Source organism: Hyla sarda, chromosome 2 (assembly GCF_029499605.1).
Source record: "Hyla sarda isolate aHylSar1 chromosome 2, aHylSar1.hap1, whole genome shotgun sequence".
NCBI lineage: Eukaryota > Metazoa > Chordata > Amphibia > Anura > Hylidae > Hyla > Hyla sarda.
Genome location: NC_079190.1, coordinates 398,830,052 through 398,841,978, shown reverse-complemented (window position 1 = coordinate 398,841,978; position 11,927 = coordinate 398,830,052). Strand labels below are relative to the sequence as shown.

The window sequence follows — 11,927 nt, the reverse complement described above, 5'->3', positions numbered from 1 at the left end:
CAAAAACCATTTGTCGCTCCTTCCCTTCTGAGCCCTCTACTGCGCCCGCCGAACAATTAACATAGACATATGAGGTATGTGCTTACTCGAGAGAAATTGGGTTTCAAATACAAGTAAAAATTTTCTCCTTTTTATCCCTTGCAAAAATTCAAAAATTGGGTCTACAAGAACATGCGAGTGTAAAAAATGAAGATTTTGAATTTTCTCCTTCACTTTGCTGCTATTCCTGTGAAACACTTAAAGGGTTAATACACTTACTGAATGTCATTTTGAATACTTTGGGGGTGTAGTTTTTATAATGGGGTCTTTTATGGGGTATTTCTAATATGAAGACCCTTCAAATCCACTTCAAAACTGAACTGGTCCCTGAAAAATAGTGAGTTTGAAAATTTTGTGAAAAATTTCAAAATTGCTACTGAACTTTGAAGCCCTCTGGTGTCTTCCAAAAGTAAAAACTCATAAATTTTATGATGCAAACATAAAGTAGACATATTGTATATGTGAACCCAAAAAAAATATATTTTGAATATCCATTTTCCTTACAAGCAGAGAGCTTCAAAGTTAGAAAAATGCAAAATTTTCATTTTTTTCATCAAATTTGGGGATTTTTCACCAAGAAAGGATGCAAGTTACCATAAAATTTTACCACTAAGTTAAAGTAGAATATGTCACGAAAAAACAATCTCGGAATCAGAATGATAACTAAAAGCATTCCAGAGTTATTAATGTTTAAAGTGACAGTGGTCAGAATTGCAAAAAACGCTCTGGTCCTTAAGTTGTAAAATGGCCTGGTCCTTAAGGGGTTAAAGTACCATTTAAAGGGGTATTCCAGGCAAAAACTTTTTTTATATATATCAACTGGCTCCTGAAAGTTAAACAAATTTGCAAATTACTTCTATTAAAAAATCTTAATCCTTCCAATAGTTATTAGCTTCTGAAGTTTTCTGTCTAACTGCTCAATGATGATGTCACATCCCGGGAGCTGTGCATGATGGGAAAATATCCCCATAGGAGCTGCACAGCTCCTGGGATGTGAGTCATCATAAACCAGTTAGACAGAAAACAACAACTCAACTTCAGAAGCTAATAACTATTGGAAGGATTAAGATTTTTTAAAAGAAGTAATTTACAAATCTGTTTAACTTTCCGGACCAGTTAATATATAAAAAAAAAAGTTTTGGCCTGGAATACCCCTTTAAGGCTTCTTTCACATGGTCGTTTGTTGCTACTCGTTAAAAAACAGCGGCACCCAATAGATCCCATAATAGTAAATGGGATATGTTGAGTCCTGTTGTTTCCCGTTGTGTCCCATTTGTTTGCCCGTTGTGTCTCATTTAAAGGAGTACTCCGGAAAAGAAAAAGGTATCCCCTATCCTAAAGGTAGAGCATGTGTCAGATCTCCCACACGGCGTCCAACTCTCCTCCTAAATGGAGCGTGTCGACCACCGCACAAAGCTGTGGCTGACAAGCCCCCTCTATGCAGCTGTATGGGAGAGCCGAAGATACCGAAGTGCAGTGCTCTGGCAGTGGCTAACACACCCCATTCAAGTGGAAAGCTGGGGTGCCGGGTGAGAGATCTTGGGGGATTCCAGCAGTCGGACCCCACACGATCTGACACTTATCCCCTATCCTTAGTATAGGGGATACATTTTTCTATCCCAGGGTACCCCTTTATGTACCCTCTGTACAAAAATGCTCCTTGTTACCTGCTGTACAGCATAGTTCTCTGCCCAGTGGGAAGCAATGCTGCGCAGAATTGTTAAAGAGTCCTCCGTCCCTTTATGAATGACTGAAAAAGAATTTTGCTCAGAAAAGGAAAAAGAATATAGAAAGCTATCTTGTTTTCGCCACCCACCTGTTTCAGCTGCATGCCGCGGTGCCAACTCGGAAACAGCCGGGTGGCGACCACAGGGCCGGAGTATCGTGACATCACGACTCTGTCCCTGTGTAACGTCACCCCCCGGCCCCCGCTATGCAAGTCTATGGGAGGGGGCGTGCAGCTCAAACAGGTGGGTGGCGAATACAAGATTGCGGGGTCCCCAGCGGCGGGACCCCCGCGGTGGGACATCTTATCCCCTATCCTTTGGATAGGGGATAAGATGTCTCAGGGCCGGAGTACCCCTTTAAGGGGTTAAAAGGGCTCGGTGTATGTTTTACATAATTCTGCTGAAAATGTCTTATGATTTGAAATGATACATACTTCTATTGTTTGCCCTATTTGCCCCTTCCCCTGTCAGTTTTATTGCCCATTTGGCCCCACTTTTTATTGCCCATCTGGCCCCCCTGCTCAGTGATATTTGCTAATCTGTGCTCAAAACGATAGACCAAAAAAACTACGTTTCAACATATGTTAAGCAATTCTACAAAGAAAATGTTGTTGGAACTTTGTTACTTTATGTAGGAACATATAACCATAAAAAATGGGCATGTAGATGGCACAAAATACAATACAGACGACAATAATGATTACAAAATTAAAATATGAAGGAAAAATAAAACTTGGTTCCACTGGGGCTCGAACCCAGGACCTTCTGCGTGTAAAGCAGACGTGATAACCACTACACTATGGAACCTCTGTATAGAATTGCTGCAGATTTCCCTATAAAAGGGCAGTACACTCGGATTCCAGGCCATGCGTTTTCTAACAGGTCAAAAGGGAATCAAAATACAGTACGATAAACAATAACATAATGTAATAAGGTTATAATATAGGATAAAACGGCTATAGCCTAAATAGAGTAACCGGATGTTAGAATCAGCTGAGTAATAAGTGATTATATATCCCTATAGGTAAATATTATAGATCCTGTATACTTCCCATTCTGATGTATTTACCCTAAAGCCGCAGGATATAATCATTTATAAGATACGTCTAATAACAGCCCTCCCCCACAACGAGCTGCCCGGGAGCACATCACCTATTCTACCACTAGATGGCGCACACAGACTGTGAGAGAACACTGTGGGGACCTAACACACAGGACGGCAGCCGGTTAGACTGTATCCAGTAGGAGGGGCTTGTGACGTCATGCAGCTGCGGTTGCCGCGCTGTGGCGGCTGTATTATGTGTAATTGTGACGACACAGGAAAGCAAGGCTTGTACACGATTTGATACTTCGCTGTATGTGTAAATCTGGCTTGGCCACCTTTTTTTGCTGTTAGTTTAGCGAATCCTTTGAAAAATCTGGGTTATTTTGCGTAAGTTGCTGTCTAAACAGCAACATGTGAATTGCTTCAGACAATGGGGGGAGTTCGCAAAGCCTGTGCGGAGGAAAAGTTATCCAGTTGTCCATAGCAACCAATCAGATCGCTTCTTTCATTTCCTAAAAAAAATAAAAAATAAAAGCCTCAGGAAAATGAAAGAAGCGATCTGATTGGTTGCTATGGGCAACTGGATAACTTTTCCTCTGCAGTTTTTTCATAATGCTCCCCCATATATTATAGACTAAAACATGATTTAAAAAAATGCCTAATACCAGGTCAAAGGGGGAGATTTATCAAAACCTGTTCAGAGGACACTTTGCTGAGTTGCCCATAGCAACCAATCAGATCGCTTCTTTCATTTTTGAAAAGACCTTTGAAAAATGAGTGATCTAAGTGGTTGCTATGGGCAACACTGAGGACACTATTGCTTACCCTTTAGGACAGTGAAGCTCCAGCTGTTGCAAAACTACAACTCCCAGCATGCCCGGACAGCCGTTGGCTGTCCGGGCATGCTGGGTGTTGTAGTTTTGCAACAGCTGGAGGTCCACAGTTTGGAGACCACTGCTGTAGGATATCACATGTCTAGCGGTCAAGCGCATATCAATATAGCAGTATTCCAAAAATCTTATACATACAATCATTGTGCAAAAGCCAATAAGATACAATAAATATAGTAAAGATACATTTTTATCACGTGAATAATGATAGTAATAATAGAATATAAGTAAAATGGCACCAATCTGCGCTATTAAAAAAAAAAAGAGAGAGAATGTCAGAAATCAGATTATAAAAAAAGTGCAAACTAATGTGAAATGCCGGCCAGCTACTAAATATATGTCTGTAGATGGATATATAAGCTAGTTACTTAAACCACAAATTAAGCAGTAAATGGATAAATGTATACCAGCCCAAAGGATTGGAAGAATACAGCCACCCATGAAGTTTTTACAATACAATACAAGGACCAGGGCTCAGGTCCTGCAGGAACCCATGGGAAACGAGTTCCTGAACTTGACCCCTGACAAAGAAATACGATCCTACAGGGGCATGTGATACTACAGGGACATGTGATCCTACTAGGACATGCAATCGCGATCCTACAAAGAGCTGTGATCCTACTGGGACATGCAATCCTACAAGGACCTGCAATGCTACTGGGACATGAGTTCCTACTGGGACATGCAATCCTACAAGGATATTCAATCCTTATGGGACATGAGGTCCTACAAGGATATGTGATCCTACTGTGAATATAGGATCCTAATGAATCATGTAGTTCTACAGGAAAATTAGGAAATGTAATCCTACTGGGACACGTAATCCTACTGGGACATAAAATTCTACAAGGACATGTGATCCGATTGTGTGGCGGTATGGTGCGGCCATTGCTAGGGTCTTTAATAATCATGGGCACAAACCCCAAAGCATCTACTATCCCACGAAATATATATATATATATATATGTTGTCACATTCCCTCTCAGGTATTAGCTCTGGGACCGTCCTGGTCACTTGCCACGGGACACGTTTTCTCTCAATAAACTGCAGACAAAGGTTATTCATGCAAGTCTGGCACGTTGCCAGCTTTATTTAGACAGGTTGCAGGGGAAAAACAAACATAACACAGGAACAAAATACAATCCTAGACCGTCTGGTCACTGACTACACATATCAGCATTCCCTGACTACTATCTGGTGAGCTACCCTCAGCCAGTCAAACATGTGACTCCTGCAACCTGTGGTCCGCTCCTTGCCATACAGTCAGTTTTTAAGAGTCAAAAGGATAGTGGATGACCCAATACAGCTTGAACAAAGATTAGGTGACATGGAAGATAAGTTCATGTCTAGAGGGTACCCTAAAAAACTTATTAGGGAACAACAAGAAAAAGCAAGAGGATTAAATAGGTCCACACTACTACAGACAACACCCAGGATTAAACACCAAAATAGGATACCCTTCATCTCCACTTACAATGGATATAGCAAAGAGGTGGCACAGATTATTCACAAACATTGGTCAGTGATATCACACTCGTATACAAATGTACCAGAACTTCAGACTCCTCCTTTGCTCTCATATAGACGATCAGTCAGTTTGAGAGACAAGGTTGTGAAATCAGACATTTTTCCAGTCAAACACGATTTGGCCACACAACTGAGACCTGGATGTTATCCCTGTCTCAGTTGTGAAAACTGTAGTCTGATGATCAAGGGTGATTGTTTCACCCATCCTCAAACTAAATACAAATACAACATTAGGCATCATGTTACATGTAAGACAGATTATGTGATTTATGTGATTATTTGCCCCTGCAATTTAATCTATGTAGGGGAAACCAGCAATTCATGCAAGACTAGACTCAACAATCACAAATCTTCCATCAGGACTAAAAAAACGGAACTACCCATCCCAAGACACTTCCTAGAATTTGGTCACAATGTGAATCAACTTAGATTCACTATTATTGAACATGTCCCCATGCCCAAAAGAGGAGGGAATAGACAAAGAATTCTTAAACAAAAAGAGGTGATGTGGATTGATAAATTAAATTCATTACATCCAAACGGCCTTAATATAGATTTTCCTGTTCGTGCCTTTAATTAGGCATTTCTGCGTCTCCGTGATTCTTTAGGAACTTTGAAATTGCAGAGCCAGCGATGTTCCCCTATTTTTATAGGTTTTGTCAGCTACTCCGTAGTAATGGTGCTGTAACTTTTTTACGATTTTTTTATATTTGTCACTTACACTATGCCTCTCTATGTTTCTAGATACTCACCATCTGGGTCCGGAGACGAGCTGGCGTTACACCTGTGACCACCACAAGGATTCTGCTGAATATATAGGGTAATTTAGGAAGTCAAACATCCCACACCACTTTTTGATTGCAGCTTTATGGGATCTTGGACATAGTATTGGGGATGACCTAGTTTAGAAAAGGGCTTGAGATATTTATTTATTTAATCACATTGTATTAGGGAGCGCATAATGGGGGTTATGCATGTCCCAGTGGGCAGCTCTGCCGAACTATATATGGAACCACATAGTGAAGGAGTCCTAGTTGTGGGACCAGAACACGGAGATGGTTCCTTGAGAACAGGCTTTAGACCTGATATGTAATTGGTCAGATTAGGCTGCCGACACCACTGGCTTCTGTCCATAGGACAGACCCCTGCAAAATGAGCCATGGCCGCAAACCATATACAATGTAGGGTGCTATACTTTATGAGCTGAATATATGATACACTTATTTAAAAATGATTCTTGCCCTTAATTATAGGCTAGTATGGTCATCCTCAGTACTTTACCTTGCCCTTAAACTTGCCAGTACTCAACATGGCGCCCGTACTGTAATTGTTGTGCGCGTGCGCACAGAATATTGGCACATGCGCTGTGGAGATATGGACACCTTACCCGGCAACTGGTGACGACTTCCGGCGACGACCGGAAGTAACGAATCGGCACCTGCGTACTGGGTTTGTGTACAAACACCCTGCTCTCAACGGAAGTTGACCCCGATTGGACATCCACGCTGCTGTCAACAGGTGAACGCCGCCTCTTGAACCGGACCTCAGATGAATTTATTAGAATTTATTTGCACGGTACACTATTGAATCACTGTATTATATGAATAATATGTAAGCACTATATATGATTGTATACCGCTGTATTTATAACACATGTATATGAGACCGATGATGGTCTATTGGAGTACTTTTCTAGTTTGTTTTGATTTTGGTTTGGGCACACCCCCCTCATAGTTACATAGTTACATAGTTAGTACGGTCGAAAAAAGACATATGTCCATCAAGTTCAACCAGGGAATTAAGGGGTTAGGGGTGTGGCGCAAAACTATTGGCGCGATATTGGGGAAGGGATGAGATTTTATATTTCTTCATAAGCATTAATCTTATTTTGTTCCAGGAATGTATCTAATCCTGTTTTAAAGCTGTTAATTGTTCCTGCTGTGACCAGTTCCTGAGGTAGACTGTTCCATAAGTTCACAGTTCTCATGGTAAAGAAGGCGTGTCGCCCTTTGAGACTAAACTTTTTCTTCTCCAGACGGAGGGAGTGCCCCCTCGTCCTTTGGGGGGGTTTAACCTGGAACAGTTTTTCTCCATATTTTTTGTATGGGCCATTAATATACTTATATACGTTTATCATATCCCCCCTTAAACGTCTCTTCTCAAGACTAAACAATTGTAACTCCTTTAATCGCTCCTCATAGCTAAGATGTTCCATTCCCCATATTAGTTTAGTCGCGCGTCTCTGCACCCTTTCCAACTCCGCAGTGTCCCTTTTATGGACAGGTGCCCAAAACTGAACAGCATATTCCAGGTAAGGCCGTACCAATGATTTATAAAGGGGGAGTATTATGTCCCTGTCCCTTGAGTCCATGCCTCTTTTGATACATGACAATATCCTGCCGGCTTTGGAAGCAGCAGCCTGACATTGCATGCTATTCTGTAGTCTGTGATCTACAAGTACACCCAGATCCTTCTCTACCAGTGACTCTGCCAGTTTAATCCCCCCTAAGACATACGATGCATGCAGGTTATTAGTACCCAGATGCATAACTTTACATTTATCCACATTGAACCTCATTTGCCAAGTGGATGCCCAGACACTTAGTCTATCCAAGTCATCTTGTAACTTATGCACATCCTCTATAGACTGTACTGTGCTACAAAGCTTGGTGTCATCTGCAAAGATAGAAACAGAGCTGTTAATACCATCCTCTATATCATTAATAAATAAATTAAACAACAGCGGGCCCAGTACAGAACCTTGGGGTACACCACTAATAACCGGGGACCAATCAGAGTACGAATCATTGACCACCACTCTCTGGGTACGATCCATGAGCCAGTGTTCAATCCAGTTACAAACTAAAATTTCCAAACCCAAAGACCTTAACTTACCTGTCAGACGTCTATGAGGGACAGTATCAAATGCTTTAGCAAAATCCAGAAACACTATATCCACAGCCATTCCTCTGTCAAGGCTTCTACTCACCTCTTCATAAAAGCAAATTAGATTGGTTTGACAACTTCTATCCTTAGTAAACCCATGCTGGCTATCACTTATAATACAATTATCCCCTATGTATTCCTGTATGTAATCCCTTATAAGTCCTTCAAACAATTTACCCACAATGCACGTTAAACTTACCGGTCTATAGTTTCCTGGGGAAGACCTAGAGCCCTTTTTGAAGATTGGCACCACATTCGCCTTGCGCCAGTCCCTTGGCACAATACCAGACACCAGAGAATCTCTAAATATCATGAACAGGGGTACAGATATTACTGAACTTACCTCTCTAAGAACTCTTGGGTGTAGTCCATCCGGCCCTGGGGATTTGCTTACATTTATATCACTTAACTTACCTTGTACCATCTCTACATTAAGCCAGTTCAGTACATTACATGATGTGTTACCAGCACTGACCTGGCCAATGTCAGCTCCTTCTTCCATAGTGTATACAGAACTAAAGAACCCATTCAGTAGCTCCGCCTTCTCTTGATCGCCTGTGACAACCTCCCCATTATCATTATTAAGGGGTCCTACATGCTCTGTCCTTGGTTTTTTTGCATTTATATGTCTAAAAAAAATATTTAGGATTAGTTTTGCTTTCTTTGGCCACCTGTCTCTCATTTTGAATTTTTGCTGTTTTTATTACATTTTTACAGATTCTATTAAGCTCCTTGTACTGTTTAAATGTTATAGCTGACCCATCAGATTTGTATTTTTTGAAGGCTATTTTTTTGTTGTTTATTGCTCTTTTAACATCATGTGTCAGCCATGTAGGATTTAGTTTTAATCGTTTATATTTGTTCCCCTTTGGTATATATTTAGCTGTATAGTTATTTAGAGTTGATTTAAAGATGTCCCATTTACCTTCTGTATCAGTATTTGAGAACACCTCCCCCCAGTCTATGTCCTGTAGTGCAGATCTCAGCCCAGGGAAATTTGCCTTTTTAAAGTTATATGTTTTTGCCTTCCCCGCCTGTCTTTGTTTTCTACATTTTAAGTCAAAAGTAACTATATTGTGGTCGCTATTCCCAAGGTTTTCCCGCACAGTTACATTACCAACCAGCTCTGCGTTGTTGGAAATGATCAGATCCAACAAGGCATCACTTCTTGTTGGGTCCTCCACAAACTGGCCCATGAAATTATCCTGCAATAAATGTAGGAATTGTCGCCCCTTTGTAGTTTTAGCCAACCCCGGACCCCAATCTATATCTGGATAGTTAAAATCTCCCATTATTACCACTGTACCTGCCCGGACGGCCCTCTCTATTTGTTTATGAAGCTGAACTTCTATCTCTTCAGTGATATTAGGGGGTCTGTAGATTACCCCAAATATTATTTTTTCAGTATTTCCCTCCTTTTGTAATTCTACCCACAGTGATTCCACATCCTCAGAATCATCACACACTATGGCATCGTTCACACTGACTTTCATACCACTTCTTACATACAGACAGACTCCACCACCTTTTTTGTTCATTCTATCCTTGCGAAACAATGTAAACCCCTGCAGATTGACAGCCCAGTCATGCGAGGAGTCCAGCCATGTCTCAGTGACCCCAACTATATCAATATGTTCCTCCAGTATCAAGGCCTCAAGCTCCCCCATTTTATTTGCTAGGCTTCTGGCATTTGTGAACATACACTTTACATTTCCATCCTTTATGTTATTGGGGTTAATGGGATTCAAGGGTGTAAGTTTTATTTTCCTATGAAGCTTATTCCTATTAACTATTCTAACCCCTCCCTCCGCTCCACCCCCAGGTACATTTATAATTCCCACCTCTCTATCTACACTATCTTCCCCCTCTTTGCTGTAGGTTCCCTCCCCCCAAGTCCCTAGTTTAAACACTCCTCCACCCTTCTAGCCATCTTCTCCCCAATGTGTATCCAATTGAAGGGCCTATATATACACATGCTTGTATAATGTTTGATATGCTTGAGAAAGGCTCTATTGTCGAGCCGAAACGTAGCTTTTCTGCACAGATGTGTGAATAAACCCACGCTTTCACTGGTATACTGGTGTGCCGCTTCTACTTGATTCTACATATCACTTGGGAATTGGTCGGTTCCTGAAGCTTGGCACCCGGGCGGATCTGGAATCCTGGTGCACGGTGCTCCCCTTGACTCATTATTTCTATATATATATATATATATATATATATATATATATATATATATATGTTGTCACATTCCCTCTCAGGTATTAGCTCTGGGACCGTCCTGGTCACTTGCCACGGGACACGTTTTCTCTCAATAAACTGCAGACAAAGGTTATTCATGCAAGTCTGGCACGTTGCCAGCTTTATTTAGACAGGTTGCAGGGGAAAAACAAACATAACACAGGAACAAAATACAATCCTAGACCGTCTGGTCACTGACTACACATATCAGCATTCCCTGACTACTATCTGGTGAGCTACCCTCAGCCAGTCAAACATGTGACTCCTGCAACCTGTTACTCACAGTTCACACCACTTCTTGGACCACTCACAGATTCCAGCTGTGTGCTCCCTCAACAGGGTCCGAGTGTCTCCCCCTACAGCGACATTCTGTTTCCCAGGGAGAGCACAGATTAGATTGACTCTCCATCTCATATACACCTCCCTTCCCTGCTGCCTCATTACTTAAGAAGCAGGTGAGAGAATCCTCAGAGTGCGCAAAGGAAATACACCCTTTCCTTGCCACCTTATCACATATCCCCCCCCCCCCCTTTGCTCAGACCACCGGGAAGGAGCACATGTATTTGAAAGGCAGAAACCATCTGCCTTTCCTTTCTTTTGGACAACTTTCGTCCCACAGTCTCTGAAGTCCTTGACTTTTTCTTCCGGACTTTTACCAGCCACCAATTGCAAGTCTTTCGGTCACACCTCTCCAGTACCAGGTTCTTCACCCTGGTGTGGACAGGGTTCTTGAAATTAAGGACCGAGAGGACAGATGCTTCTAACCTTTGTCTTCTTCTGGCTTGCCGGACCTCTGCCTTTGCTTAAGAGAATCTTTCGGCCTCAATGGCTTCACCAACCACTGTCTTGTTCTCTGTAGCTTCAGAGGACCTCCGACACGGGTCCATCTCAGTTTCAACTTTAGAGGACTTCCCACCTGGTTTCACCACAGTTTTGACTTCAGTGGATTTGTCACATGGTTTCACCTCATCCCTTCCAGCTTTCTCTTCAGGGGCACCAGCTTCCTCAGGTTTGGCTTCAGAGTCTTTGGCTCCTTCAGATTCTTGTGTAGAATCAGCTTCTACTACTGTTTGGCTCTTCTCTGCAGCTTCTTCAGGCTTACTCTTCTCTTCACCTGTAGCTTCAGTTGTGCCATTCTCTTTACTCATAGCTTTTGAGGTTGACTCTGGTTTAGCTTCTGCTTCAGAGGATTTCTCTGCCTCAGCATTACCTTCAGAATTTTTGGTCTGCTTAGGTTTAGAGAATTTCCCATCTGACTTCTCCTTAGTCTCCACTTCAGGAGATTTCACACCAGGTTTCAGCTCAGTCCTAGCTTCAGGGGACTTCTTACAGGGCGTCACCTCAATCTTAGCATTAGAGGACTTTTTACCGGGCTTCAGAGAAAGCATCCCTGTATCCCATAACTTCTGCCCCAGAAGCCTTTCTTGAGCCAATTCCACCATAGCTTGGTCTCTGCTCTCTTTACGAACTTCCTGGTCTCTCTTCCTTTTTCTCACATTTTCGCTGCTTACA

General features: G+C 42.0%; 1 protein-coding gene and 1 non-coding gene across 2 annotated transcripts in view; one reads left to right on the top strand and one right to left on the bottom strand.

Moving 5' to 3' along the window:
- Positions 1-2,500: 2,500 nt before the first annotated feature.
- TRNAV-UAC (transfer RNA valine (anticodon UAC)) lies at positions 2,501-2,573 on the bottom strand. Its single transcript has one exon. It is a non-coding gene; the product is annotated as a tRNA-Val (tRNA).
- A 474-nt stretch (positions 2,574-3,047) lies between these two features.
- Positions 3,048-11,927, top strand: part of PPEF1 (protein phosphatase with EF-hand domain 1) — a 96,278-nt gene continuing 87,398 nt past the window's right edge. Inside the window, exon 1 of the mRNA XM_056558764.1 lies at positions 3,048-3,121. The gene's annotated coding sequence lies outside the window, so the exon portion shown is untranslated. The remainder of the gene's footprint in view (positions 3,122-11,927) is intronic.